Raw genomic sequence first — 15480 nt, 5'->3', positions numbered from 1 at the left:
ATATAATAGTATATCCCATATTCTCTTGCAATTCTATTTGGCCTGCAATTGACATGAGAAGACATATTCCCATTTTACATAACAAGCAGTTACATTATAAAAACTCAAAAAAGCAACTAAAGTATTATTCTACAGTGTTATTAGAGAGCTCTTTCAGAATTTGAATGAAAAAAAATCATATTTAAAAAAAAGGAATGGATTTAAATTGGGAATTTCAATATCATCAATATTACATTGTTAATTATTGAATCAATACATAACACACATACACTTTCTATAACTACGTACATATAAGTGGAATAAAAGTGGGTTATTATTGCCACACAAACACATAATTGCACAAATTATCTAATGCTATGTGCAGTGTTTGTTCCCAACCAGTCAATACTGTAACATACAATATCCACTAGCATCAGTCATACATGATAGTTTTGAATCCCTAATTGCCTCATTTCCACCCTTAAAGTCCCTTTAATCTGTAAATATCTCTAGAATATTATGTGTATCAAATTTCTACCTCTATGCTGTTATTCTAATGTTCTTCTTTTATGTTAATCACTTGCAATTAAATCAGGCCTTTACAATTATAATAATTGCCTCGTGAAATGTCTGCGGGATGTGTTTAAGTCAATTACATGCTTTATAGGCAGCTATTTTGAATAATTGGAGTAATTCACTTCCTGTTTTTCCCAATTCTTCCCTTCAGAATGTGTGATGTGGAGCCAGTACAGTAAGAGGTAAATTTTATGCTTTTAGCCACTACATCAAAAACATACCCACTTGTATATGAGGAGCAGGTGTTCTGCAGCACAAACAGTCAACATGGTACACTACTGGCCAAAAAAAGGAAAGTAAATATGAGTGATTGGTGCAGTGTTGTGGATGAGTTGAGGAATATTCAGAGATGATAGGAGATCCTTCGCTGCTGCAGCCTTCCCTAACTGGCTTTGTGCAACATGAAATATCAAGGTATTATGTCTATATCTTGTTTAGCAGACGTGAGCACACTGCCAGGCTTAATCCTCAGAGTGCAGCACACAGAGGGAAAACTGTGTCTTTATGCCTGCCAACTAGTCTGGATTCCCTCTGCTTGACACTGTGTACTCTGCTCTGCGTTTTCTGGTTGCCAGTTCCTGTAAATGACTTTAAAGTAAGAGCAGAGGGAAGGTGCTTCGCTCTCTTTGTAATTACCGGGAGATTAAAATTGTTAGAGGTCATCAAATGCACCCACTTTTATCCCTACATTCAGACTTCCCTCTTATTTAAAGTGGTTTTATTCAGGTGTACTGGTAAGTACAGTAGGGATTCTTGATTTGGATGATGAGATGGAATATCTCTAATGAGCAAGTAATTTTCTGGGAGAATAGTTTCATCTTTGATTGAGTGAATATAGTGAAATTTGTTCCGTAACGATGGTATGAAAATAATTGGTAAGACTACAGAGATGTACCCGAGAGTCTTTAGATAATTGTGAAGATTAAAACTGTAATTAAATTGTCATTAATTTTTGAAATAAGGAGTTTCACGGTGTGAGCCATCAATGGAAAAATACTTTGACCTTCATGTATTTCCCTAATTTAGTCAGTCGATGTGATTTTGATGAATCAGTTAAATGGCAGATGATCCTAGTCTTAAATAGAAAAGTACAGCTGAGCGTGCTTTGTGCCTGATATTTTTAAGGGGGACTCCAAATATTAGGCAACAACGAGCAGGGGATGGTTGTGTCGTGCTCTCTGTGACTCACGATGGCTCCTCAGGAAAACGAGCCTCGTAGTCGGGCCTGACCCTTTGCTGAGCAGGCGTGTTTCCAGTTGTGTCGGTGCACGTGTCACCATGATGCCACAGCAAACCTCTGAGTCTTTAGTTTGCACAAAAAAAGGAAGAGAAAGGTTTGATTTTGTCAAACAAAGGGAATCCTGAACACAGAGATCCATGTCATCCATGTACTGCTGCAGCATGTGAACAGTTGTGAAACATGTGACGCAAAAGCAATGCAGTTGAGCTGAATACCTTAATTTTATATTCTATTTTCATTTGAGGGAGGAAAATATTGACACACTTAAGCAGGGTTGGAATTGTGATTTCAAAGGTGGGGAGGCACAAGTAAGTACAGGCACAAATTATCAAAAAGGCTTTAGTTTTAGGTAGAACAAAACATTATCAATCGTTTTAATATGTCTTCTTCATGAATTGGATGGCCTTAACAATATATTTTAAACGGAAAAATGCAGCAAAAGGTGATTAATTTGATCTATATATGAACTCCCCTATTGGCCCTATTAACCATACTGGTGAAAAAGTGCAGTAAAAAAACTGATTTAGTTAAAATGTGCACTAATAGTCACCTGATATCGGCCCTTCACCTCAAAGCAATTTGAATATATGTTTAATAATAAGTAGGTTGATGTATTTATTGATAAAAATGCATTTTTATGTTAATATGTAACAAAATATGCAAAAATAGTTGAGGAGTAGTTGGAAGGGGAACTGGGAAATGAATCAGGCACCGTTTCAATGTGATACTAGTGCTTACAGTTTCTTCCATTTAAAAAAATGATAATGATAATTGTTTTCAGTCTGTTAAAAGTGGAGGGATGCAATGCTGCCTACTGAAAAAGTGAGAGGGACATGTCCACTGTGTCCCCCCTGTAATTTATGCCCTTGCATTTAAGTATCACAATTTTATGTTTTGTAAAACTGTATCGATTTATAAAAACACTGTATTGATTTTTAATAATTTACATGCAAAAGTTTTTAGCAGACATATTGCACAAAAAGTAATGCTATGATGTTGAAGAATATAAATACAAATGCAATACAAATAATGTTCTGATTGCACAAAAAGTTTTCTGTACTCAGATATAAATATATTGCCTTACAGTATTACAATGAACAGTATTAAATCATAACCCCTGTATCATGACTCATGATATGTATTGTATCGCCAGATTCTTGTCAATGCTGAGCCCTAATTTGCACACATATTAAAATAAGTGTGCACACTCCAATTTAACTTATTTACCATAGAGCTAAAATAATTCAACAACTGATGTATGAAATTAGTTATCAACAATTTTTATAACTGATGAATCAGTGTAATTCAACTATCAAGCAAAGTGCAAAATATTTGCCAACTTTAATATGTCAAATGTGTGAATCTGCTGCTTTCATTCTTTGTCATATCAGTATAACGCAGTTTAAAGTTCTACCAGATTTTATGACTAAAAAAATAATAGATTAATTAAAAAATAATACAGGTAAAATGATAATGAAATACTTGTTAGTGTCTAATTAATCACTAAGTTCAACTTGTTCATTTTAACACTTTGAAATTGAACTTTTCTGACATATTATGCAAAATGACCACATTGACGCTCCCTCTGACAATAGTTTTCATTATAGTGTGATTACATTACCTCCAAATGAGACACATTCTCATCACATGTTTCCAGAGTCCAAAATTATGTCTTAAAATTGCCTTTTTTATCAGATCAAAAGCCAACAAACTAAAAAGAAGTATATATAATGTACAATGATAAGAAACAGAGAAAAGCAGTGAACCCTCACCCGGAGAAGGTGTAAGCAGTGGAGACATGTGTAGTAAGAGAAAAAGATCGAGACAGACAGAGAGAACCCCACTGAGTGTGGATGAAATCAGATGTCACTTTCACCCAGCCTGTACTCATGAAGAGATATGGGCAGTCTGGCAAATGAAAACAGTCGTGAAGCTCCTTCCCATCGGGAATGTCACTATAACATACCAGGATCAGCTTAGACATACATACCGTGTGCTCAGAAACACACAAACGCACGCACGCACACACGCACATGGATGCACTGAGCCCTGCACGTACAGAGATGTTAACGCTCCAGTCAGTGTTGAACATGCATATTCAAACTGATATGTCATACTCGTGAATCTGCGCACGCTGACACATTTACATATGAGCTCGGCTGTCGTGGGTTGGGCCGTGATTCGGGGTGACAGGTCTTATGCCACTTCCCTCAGGGTCACAGGAGAGGCGGAGTCACAACGTGACAGGAGTGAAGGCAGAGAGATGCCTTTTCATTCACTGTCAGTCTCCAATGACACAACCTTTCGCTCTGTTTTAGTCACATTCCTGCTTCAGTGGCAGTGAGGTAACATTTGGGCTTCTACACAGATGACTCATATCTGTTGTTCACTTTTATCGCCTGTTGTCAGAGTAGTTTAAATATATTCCTACCTTGGATTAATTCAGAATATCAGTCTGGCAGTGCATCTCCAGCCATATGGTTTCAGACCCAAACAGTATCTTTTGAACCTATAATTAGGCTACAGACATATCTACATAAAGAATCAAGACATTTAATGTGGTTTTGTGTTTCTCTACTGATCATCATTGAAAATTTGCATGGCAATTATTTTGATTATGAACTAAAGCCAGGCTCAGACTACAGGAGTTTTAAAATCCTTACATGCATCACAAACATAAGAAGAATTTTCACAGACAATCCTATCAATAATCTCAAACATGCAAACACTACAAGATTTTAATATAATAACTATTTAAATTATCATGCCAGAGGAACGAACTACCTCACGTGGTCTCATTGGAAAGCAGATGTAAACAAACTGAAACTAAAACAGTGCAACAACTTGTTGTAATATTTATCAAAGCTTTATGTGAGAAAAAAACAAGAAATGTTAAGTCTGGATGAGAAACAAAATTTTTCAGCAACAACTTGAAGCTGGAGTTCAATGGTGCAAACGTTTATCGTTGCTTGAAAACGCAGTCGCTCCGGTTCGTCTCTTTTTATTGGGTATTGTGTATCATCCAAATAATAAATCCTTAATATCAAACATATTTGATAATTAATGGTTAACAGTTCAGGAGGTGTAAGACAGGATCTGTAAACCCCTAACATCATTAGAATATCTGGGCTGAAAATCGGTACTGATCAAGGTTACAGACCAGATTTCTCTGCCGATTGTTGCAAGGGCGGAATCAGGTTTAAACCGGCCCGAAACTAAATAGTATGAACCCCAATTAACTGGCTGTATATATCCTGTTGGTTGATTTGTCTTTAAAATGGTGTAAAACTCTGATCATAATTTCCCAGATGCCAAAGTAATGGACTCATATAGCTTGTTAACTATCATATTTGACAAAGAAAACAATGTAAACATTTAATTTTCACTTGAAAATGGACTTGCAATATACATAAATTGATACACTTATTGTGTTTCAGCCTAGACGAAAGCAGAGCTGTCTGTTTTACTGATGTCATCACAAATTAAGCAGCATTATAAAGCCTTTCTATTACTTTTGGAGGCATATCTTGTTCAGATTTTGAATTGAGTTGTCTACATTTGGATTTACGAACTGTGCCTCTAAAACTTTGTGTTATACTGTAAGTTGGCACAATTTCAGCAGCAGCAGCAGCAGCTGGAAAAAGGGTCCAAATTTGCAGCTGCAATCTGTTGCACCAAACTGGACTGCTCTGTTAAATATAAGCAAGGAACATCACTTCTTGTGACTAACTTTTACCAAATGAGTCAGAAGCAACGCTTACGGGTGTTAAGTTAAACTAACTTTGTTGTGTTGGAGTAAACAACAGGAGATAACATTTATAAACACCTAACAATAAATGTTAATATAGCAATCAATTGAATGAGCCGACAACAACCTGATAAAAGCCCATTTAATAATGTGATAGCGTCCAAATCAGGTGATGAGTCAGAGTTTTGATGTCTCAGAGGTTTAAATGGTGTTGAACAGACTTTTCCAGCCTGTTAAGAACAACATCCTGAGGGAAGCACTTATAAAGTGTTTTATTTGGGGTAATTTAAAGTGATACAAATTTGCTTTAGGCCCAACATACTTTTGCTGGTTTAAACTTTCAGAAAACCACTGTAGCCAAAGTTGAAAGTTTTTACAAACTCACTTTTTGGCCACGTGACTCCTGTGAAGCACTATCAACACGGCTGCAGTGAAGGAGGCTGCAGAGATTACATTAAAACACACAGAGTCACCTTCATTATCTAAGCAAACACACACACGCAGGAGTGATCAGGAGAGTGCTGCTGACACTGTGGAGAACATATTAGAATCCATACGGGGATCTGTGCCACAGCGCTGCACATGGCGGAAGGCATGCGCTGATCTGTCCACGAGCGCTCACGCCTGATTGGCCCAGCTGGGGCAGCCATGGTCGGGCAACGTCCTGCTCGCTTTCTGTCACTGGCAGAACAGCAACGGAGCAGCCAGGTTCACGGACCGAGGCAGACACCCTGTCACCGCCTTGCTGGCACACTCTGCCACACATTGAGACACATACACACACACACACATACACACACTGGTGCAGGAAGCTGGACCACACAGCAAAGAAAGTAGTTAGACACATGGGGGATCGTGTGAAGTCCAAAATGTAAGTCTGGAAAAGGAGACATTGTTGGGGGTATTTTTTGTAGTAATGATGATTCACAATAACAACAACCAAATGCACAGATTATTTCCATTTCATCAGTGCTGTGTCAGCTGTTGTAGACCCCTCACCCACCCCGTCATGCTTGCCATAAAGCAAAAGGTCATGACCTCCATGAGCCAAAGAGCTAATTATTTAGCTCATGATGAAGTGAATATATTTTTTTTTTCCACTGAGGTTTACGACGCGCATCATGGAATAAGCTGTACAATTACAATTTTATTTCCACCTTCGCTTAAATAAATATTGAGTCACGTTAGCATGTAAACCCCAGCAGCTTAGTCACTTTCTTGAAACGGTTTATGCCGTGTGACCCAGCAGAGTGGTGGCTCTTTAAATGTCGTACAGAATAATTTCACTCAATTGAGCGAATACAAGGGGTGACACTAATAAAAAGCTAGAAAGAGACAAGCTAGAACAGGGTTATTTTTAGCTGCTGTTCCATATACAACATGTTCCTCCAGACACTAAGATGCTCCGGGGTCATGTTCATTGTTTACACAGTCTCTTATGGAAACCTCATACCTTAGAGTAGATTTTACTGGAGCTTTACTGGAGCCTGGAGGAGAAGGTTTAGAGGATATGTTGCAGGCAGAGTCTGGATTAAGGTTAGATCTGGGTTTTAATAAATCCACAAAAACCCATAAGTATATTCATGAGCTCATATTTGATCTTATATATGGTGTTATTGCTCTAATAAGAGATCGTTCTCTGATTCAGTTATAACAGAAGCTCTGTATGTTTTACTGAATCTCCAATCATTTTAGCTTTAAGAAAGTAACTTCTATTTCAAACAACAGGTACTTTCTGAAGGATAGTTGGTGACCTAATAATGAGATGAAATGATTTATCACTTAGTCGATCATAGCTGACAGAAAAAATAATGTTGGGCATCCTTTTTTACAACATCTCTTGCTCAGTTTACTTGTCTTTTCATAGAGAGGTTAATTTAATGTTGATTTGTATTACATTACAATATAACACATAGCTGAAGCTTTTTCACCAGTGAATCGAGGAAAATCCCCAAAATACAACCTGTCAGTTTTCCTCTTGTCTACACATTTTTTTGGGCAACACAACACCAAAGCAGTGACTCCTATTGCTTTTCTCTTTCCTGTTACATCATCAACACGTGATGTGTCTCCCAGGACAGTCCTGTCCTGTCCTTTCCACTTCCTCTTCTCCTGGAGTCATGTTTAAACAAAGTAACATTCATACATGAGTGGTTTTCCATGGCCACAAGGCCTCAGGATTATCAGAGCCACGGCCCACCATGGTGTGATGGGTAGGAAAAAGCCCAAAGGGGTGCACAGATGCTCTCGTGCTACAAGTGTAGCCTTGATGATAGCCTTACGGGCTAACACTTTGAGACTCTACGTCTAAAACAAAAAGAAGGAGGAAAAAAAAGATTAACTTGACAGAAATGCTTAAGGCCAAACTTTTCTATTTTTTCTCCTCCTCTGTGTTTATTATTAGTTTGGGCCTCTGCTGCACGGGACCGTCTTGAATGCAGATTTTTAAAGGAGTCGAGGGAACTGAGCCTCTCTCCTAAAGAAGCCTTAAGACAGACCGTTTACGTAAAGATTACATAAAGATCGTGTTTGTTCTGAGAATGATAATGACTTAGTGATTGTTTGCACAGGCTGTAGGGGAGAGCAGCAGCAACAGCTTCCTCGACTGGCACAGTGTGTTTGTCTCTGGATCTCATCACTGCTCCAGTCTCTGGTTTGGCATGGGAGCACAGGAGCAGTCGTGACCCCTCAGCTTCAGCCCAACTCTCTGGGCAGACACACACATTCCCCCCCCTGAGGTCAGCGAACCTGTCTTGTGCATTTATCAGCTGATGTATTTTTATTTTCTTTGTCTTGTAATTCTTAAGATTTCAGAATTTGGTTACCACGAAAGCAACAATTGTGGTTTAAAACTGCAGCAAACCTTCCTTAAGCAGCTCCTTTCTAAGAAATACAACAGTAGAGCTGCAAGTGTATATATTTACACTGCAGACAAACAATCATACCTTTGTTTTAAAGGGCAGAGGCATTAGTCTTTTTTTATATCATTCTGTAGCTTCCCAGTAGTGTTCCTAATGTATTCAAATCAAGTATATTTTAGCATCAAAATACTACTTTCCAAGCCCTCCTAAAAACATTTTAACACGTGACTTGATGAAGGTTTCTGGATGCTGACATAACTACATATATATCCTTATTTAAAGCTATACAGCAGTTGGTGCGCTGTTCTGTGAGGTAAAATTACTGTTTTTGTCAAAGGAGTCTGGCAACTTTGCAGAGCGAAAATGTATTTAACCACCTCTAAAAAAAAAAGTCAAGATAGCCCTATCAAACAGGGAACTGAACCGTTATATCGATGTCTTCAAATTCACCAGACTCCATGGACAAAAAAGGCTATTTTACTTCACAAAAATGTGATGGATAGTTTTCAGAGATGTAGAAGCTGCTGGCTGGGTCAAATCTAGGCCGTCACTCATGTGCAGTCATGTGATACAGAGCACACTTAAGTGTTAACGGTCTGTTGGTAATGCCATACTTAATCGTTCATTTAATAGACAGTATGCAAGATATACTGATTGAGAAGGTAGCTGGTGGTACGTTACAGTATGTGAATGAAACAGCATTGGTTACCTTGTTGAGGAGTTGCTGGAGCTCACTGTGGACGCTCCTTCTTTTTCCATTACTTCCATGCAAAAATTTAAAGTAATTGTCTAAAAAAAAAGAAGCCAAAAAACAACTTTGCATTATTGACAGCTGATGACGGCTGCTAACCAAAGTGACAAATGCATTGTGTTTGTACTGGCTTCTTCAAAGTCAAAGCCACCTCGTGTTTCATTCATTAATTTCCTTTTCAATTCTTTGTAGATTTCTTTATAAATCTGTATTTGTGTGTGTGTGTGTGTGTGTGTGTGTGTGTGTGTGTGTGTGTGTTTGCTTCATGGGTGAGGCTGAAGCACCCCTAAAAATGGGCTCAGCACCCCTAAAACTTGGAGTAAGAAATGTTGTTATTCTAAAATTTTTGTTCGTCTTTGAAAAGCTATTGAAAGCTAAAAATACTGTCCAAAACAAACTCCATAGTTTATGGTTGAAACGTATATGTTAAGGATAAAAATGAAAACACCCCCGCTTAGCAAATGGTATCATCCTCCTCTCACCAGCTCCCTCTGCACCCCCCGCTGGCCGACCGGCATCCAGCGCGACACAGAGTGAGAATCCTTTAGTTGTAATGTTGTGAATCAACTAAGTAAGTTGCTCCAAATCTGTGTATCATACTTCTTTCCTTTTACCTAGAGTTGTTCCGATTCAGATACCATATTGGCGAGTACTGGCGAGTACTATTCGGTTAGCCCGGTTAGCTTCGTTAGTGCCATTAGCGCAGCTACAGTCAAACTGGAGCTGTCCGTTTATTAAACAAAAGGAGCAGTGCGACAAATTAACTGCGTACCTGTGAAGTACGTACTTGTGTCTCTGTTGTAAAAGTTTATCGTTACTTTAGAGACTTTTAACAATCGTGAGTCACATAAATTTGACGTCACACGCGTCTTTTTCTGGTCCGTCATCATGGAAACATGACTCCCTGTCAGTGCTGTGGCATTCGGACCAGAGTGAAAACAAACAACATAATCACTGTATAATACCAGTATATGTGGAAACAGTCACCGTGACTTTTTAAATGAATTGTTATTTTTTCCTGGTTTATATTTGATATTTTTCAGTTGTGTGTGTTAAATGTTTTTCTTTGCTGTATTTATAAATGTTTTACAGAGGATTTAACCTGAACCAGACTTTGCAGCAATAATAATCACATTACATTCATGCAGGCGGAGTAGTATATACTACACACACACACACACACACACACACACACACACACACACACAGTAGGTCTGCATATGTAGGCTATTTATAACACACAGGTATGAGATGTGTGAAAGATAACTCCTAGCCCCCCTCTCTCATTCTTCAGAGATTTCAAACAATTAATACTATATAATATACAAGGAGCACATCTACAACAAGCATTCCTTTTCAAGTATTTCTTTATACAGCAACCTATGCCCTTTAACCTCAAAATGTGTGTGTGTGTGTGTGTGTGTGTGTGTGTGTGTGTGTGTGAAATGTGTGTATGTAGGACTGTGCTCGCTTATGCGCGCATGTGTGTGTGTCTGCATGCGTGTATCTGTAACTGTAATCACATCAAAGCATCAAAGGCGTTGCGGTCAAACAAACAGAGCAGAGCAATCAACGGAAATTAACAGCTGTGGAATCTTCTAGCACAGTGACAGCAGCCAGAGGTGGACAGACTGGAATTTCTGGCCTCGAACAGAAAGCATTTTTGGCAAAACCATAATACCTAAAATGGGAAAGAGCACTGGTCCCTACAGCTATTGCTGTATGGGGCCAGTGCTTGGTGCGATTGCCCCATGGCCCTAATAAACCTGCTATCTGTATGTTGTGTCAAATTACTTATGTAGGAAATGGTCTGCTACAATATATTTGTGTATGATTGTCAGTGCCAAGGGAAAGAGAGAAAGATGGAGAAGGAGAAAGGGAAAGGGAGAGCATGCAGGAAGAACCAGGTGAGAAAACAACAACAATAAATTGATATTAAGTGAATAGTGGCGAGTAAAACAGTAACAACTCATACTCCTAATTTATTAGCATTACTGTAGATGGCCTATATTTTGCATTTTGTTGTGCAAGTAGCTGTTACAGTGACAATAAAGTTCAATCTAATCAAATCTAATGACCGTTGATTGAGAGTGGGTGGTGGCAGTGGGGCTCAATGGGTGCTCAGCACCCCTAAAGCTCTGACGGTAGAATCGCCCCTGGTTTGCTTTAAGCTGCACAGCATTGTTCAGACAAAACAGAGCAAAGCGAGCATGGCAGTATATATAGCCTCTCCTTTGGGTGAAGTGATTGCACCTGAAGGGGGCGTGGCCTCTCAGTAAGGAGGGAGGAGCCTCCTGATTTGACAGCTTTACACCCTGTGACTTCTCCTCTTCTTATCCTCCTTGGCCTCAGGTGTGATCGCCCACATATTTAAATCTACTAAATCTGTCTGTCTGTCTGAAAAAAAAGCACAATATAGGCTGCACTTTAACCCTTGTATGTGTCTGTGAGTAGAATACAAAACAATAAATAGATAAGTCTTACGTGATATACTTGTGTTTATTTAATCTCTTAGAATAACAGAAGCCATACATAGCTCTAAACAAGAAGAGACTATACTCTGTCCGTATGGAGACAAATGTAAGCACAGCACTGTGTGGTCTTTAATGTGATGTAGGAGATTTCATTAGGCGATTGTATACTCTGGGAGCCTCGGCTGCTGAGGGATTTGCTTCAGGCAGCTATCGATTCATGGACTCCGTACTCTTAGCTTAGAGAACGCGTGGGTTATTTCTTTAGGCATTTTTTCTAGCTTGTGCTGCGGTTGTTTTCCAATTCAATTTGTAAAAAACTGGTCATTAAAATCAGATTATGAACATTACACTGCTATATGTCTAAACTTGGCTTTAAAAGAAAAGCTCTTGTGAAGATCCTGTGCCTATTTAAATCTGTTCCTCCGATAATTTCTCTCTGTTCCTTTTCTTCTCTTTGCATTGCTGGACGGCATCCAGGGCATTTTGATGACAGCGTGAGCTTTCATTTCTGGGTTTTAGATCCCATATCAGTGTGACCAAAATCCAATTTTTGCACAACTAGACCTGTCAGTTGACATGGCAAACATGATTGGATGATTAAAGTTGCATTGGAACAAGTGTAACCGTAGGCGAGAACATATTGCTGCAAAAGGGCTCTTTTTGTTCTCCCGTCACTCAGTATGTTTCCTTCTCAGCTCCTCCAGCCTTCTTATGCCTTTTCAATCCTCTCTTTCCTCCCCTTCTCTGCATCCTTTAAGTGTTTTGTAGGAAATTTGATTGCTCAGTTCCGTTTACATTCACTCACCATCTGCTGAATTTGGCTGCAACTGTGAATCAATTCTTAATTTTGGCAGCTTTGCATTCACTTGCCTCCTCCATTTCTCCGTGGCCTCCATTTCATCGTTTTCATGGTCTCCGGTGTGTTTTGATCTCTTAACACGAAACAAAACACCAGTCCGATACATGAGTCTCAATAAAAGACAGCTCATTGAAAAGACACCTCATCCAACAATAACAAAGACAGGGCCTGGGTTTATTTCTGAACAAAAAACATTGACTCAGAGCAGCAAACAATGACAACAAAAGACTACATATCCTTTGGAGTAGTTGTGTTACATTACATATGGGATTTATATCAAAGTTCATGGTAGCAGCTCATGAATTAGGTATGAAGTTTTTTGTTCTGGAAGTAGTTGTAATTGTGACTTATAACATAATGTTTTCCTGTAGGTGACTGATATTAATACAGAATTTACAGACCCCGCACAGATTTGTTTATTTCACCTTTTGCTCTTTAAATATAAGGAATTTAGGACCTCGAGAACATAGAACCCCCCAGTACATTGGGAATAGGACCATGGGAACATAGGATCTTAGGAATTTAGGACCTTTGGAACTTACGACCTTGAGAACTTAAGACCATAGAAACTTAATACCTTGGGAACTTAGGACGTGGGAACATAAGATGTAAGGAACTTAGGACGATTTAGGGAAGATAGATACACTGTATTTTAACATGCTCACAATAACAATGCTAACATGCTGAATGTTTAGCATGTTAATCTTCTTAGTTCTGCTTGTTAAAATGCTAATTTTCTAATTAACACTAAACATGAAGTGCAGCTGAGGCTGATGGGAATGTCATTTGTTTTGCAGGTGTTTGGTTTTAATCAAAGTATTGGACAAATTGAATTTTTGACCTGATATTGGAGCTAGATTAAAAGTTACCAAGCAATCACCAAAGTTATTATAATTAATCCTGAGGGAGACATAAATGCAAATTTCATTTCTGACGACACACCAACAAAGCTATCCTTAGAGTTACTGTATTATCATGCAGCATGGCTAAAATTAGTGCTACTGCCGAGCAAAGTTATTCATTTACCTCTTGACTTTCACCTATTAATCTGTCATTTGTTCTGACATGTATGTCACTATGTGGCGTCTCTCTGTGATTCACTTTAATGAATTCTGTCTGAACTCTGCATCAACTCTGTCTCTGAGTATTGTCATTTGATAAACCTTGGCCCTTCCTGCAGCTGCGACTTCAGTCAGCCTGCTCTGCTCCTTAAGGCGAGTACAGCAGTGGAGTGATAGTGTCCATGGTGCAGTCAGATGAAAGTGAATGATGGCTGATGGATGCTATCCACTGACACTGAGTTATTACCCAGAAGTATAATAGCTTGGGAGACCCTTGTCCCCTGTCATTCATGGCCAGATATAAATATGAATGATGTCCTGTGGATTTGTCAAAATAAACAGGGTCAGGGTCAGTGTCTGCCAAGACATTAGTATGTTTTTTTGATTGGGTGTTCCACAACCGGAAGGATATGCTAATACATCCTTGAGCGAGATGCTTAACCCCTACCAGCAGAGGGTGAATCATCCCCTCAAGGCAATGAACAAACAGCTGGTATAAGAGAGAAGATACTGTACAGAAGATGTTGTGTTCTCGTCCCTGAGATGTACATGGTGTACTTTTAAGGCAAGCAACAAATAAATGTTTCAGCCCTGCAAAAGTGAATTCTCCCCAGGTTCAAGTTTGGTACATTTACATCCCTAACATTCCTCAGGGTATTTCTAGTAACACAACCTGATTTTGAGTGACAGTATAAGAACTGTATGGTACATACTGTACAGAAAATATTTTATTTATTTCACTTTTTGGCCAATTACATAAACTGCATTTCTAGAAAACAATATTGCTTATATTGCTTATGCTTAAGAGACTTGCAACACCATGAAATGTTCTTCTTCTTTAAATGTATTGCATCACAGTTAATATATCTATATCATGGGTGTTTTTCACTATGTGATGAAGAGCTCCTTGGTTTTAAAATGTTGAATTTCTTTCTGGAGAGTTTGTCGAGAGATATAGATTAAAATAGGAGACCATAAATATTTATAGTTTTTATCTCACTCTACTATTTCTGCTTTTTCCTGGGCTATCAATAAGGTGTTAGCTAGCCCTGATGGCAGGTACTATGTAAAGAAAGAGATGCCCTTCTGAAAGGAAGATTTTACATTTGAAAACTACAATTCCCATAAACATGCAGTCCCAAGGGTGAAGGTTAGAAAAAAAAATGTACACACCTTCTTCTTTCTTCTCTCAAACTTCTCTCAAAGCTTTTACAATATAGTTTGATCTTGAGTGAAACATGTTATTATCTCTTCTTTTAAATTAATATGTATGTTTTTTATGGCTCTTCTCTACCTGAAAAAGAGCCATTTGAGTTTAAAATGTCAAACTTCTTCTGTCGAGAGACATAAATTACCAAATTCGGACTAGTCTAGGATCATTTCTTTCCCAAGTATCAATGCAAACATTAACTCATAAGAAATATTTTCTGGCCCATAAATCATAATCTATATCGAAGAGAGAAAGAGAGGAGTGAGCTGACAACAGACTGCTCAATCTACAGATCACATGTGGACGGATATAGTGGTGTTGAAGTGAATCATTCATGTCAACAAGGAGACTCAGTTGCAGATTATCAAGGGTTCACGTCATCAGCTTAACCCAAATAAAACCTTAATTAGAATATAAAGTTGTTCTTTGCATGGTAAGGGTGCATGTATGTGTGTTTAATCACACACGTTCGCGCCAACATGAGCCCACAGACGTCCCCGCCTCTTCCTGCACACGAGCGCAGCCAAAATCATCCTCTCAGCGTTCAGTCACTGTGATGGTAAGGATGTCTCTACTTATCTGCAGTAAACAAAGTCAACTGCGGCTGGCAGTGGCATTTGGCCTCTGTGTGCTCTCCTTGGCAGCGTGTGTGCGCGCCGATCTGCTGCCATCGGACGCACAGAGCTAAGATCTTGAAGTCAACGGTTGCTCCTCCAAGATG

General features: G+C 38.8%; 1 protein-coding gene across 2 annotated transcripts in view; it reads left to right on the top strand.

Moving 5' to 3' along the window:
* Positions 1-15480, top strand: part of gjc1 (gap junction protein gamma 1) — a 45169-nt gene that overhangs the window by 3955 nt on the left and 25734 nt on the right. The window contains exon 2 of one of the 2 annotated variants that reach the window (XM_059348951.1): positions 707-737. The exons of the other annotated variant lie outside the window; for it this stretch is intronic. The gene's annotated coding sequence lies outside the window, so the exon portion shown is untranslated. The remainder of the gene's footprint in view (positions 1-706; positions 738-15480) is intronic. 2 annotated transcript variants of the gene reach the window in all.

This window comes from Centropristis striata, chromosome 13 (genome assembly GCF_030273125.1).
Source record: "Centropristis striata isolate RG_2023a ecotype Rhode Island chromosome 13, C.striata_1.0, whole genome shotgun sequence".
Lineage (NCBI taxonomy): Eukaryota > Metazoa > Chordata > Actinopteri > Perciformes > Serranidae > Centropristis > Centropristis striata.
The sequence above is the reverse complement of the archived record's forward strand: the minus strand, read 5'-3'. Positions and strand labels throughout refer to the sequence as shown.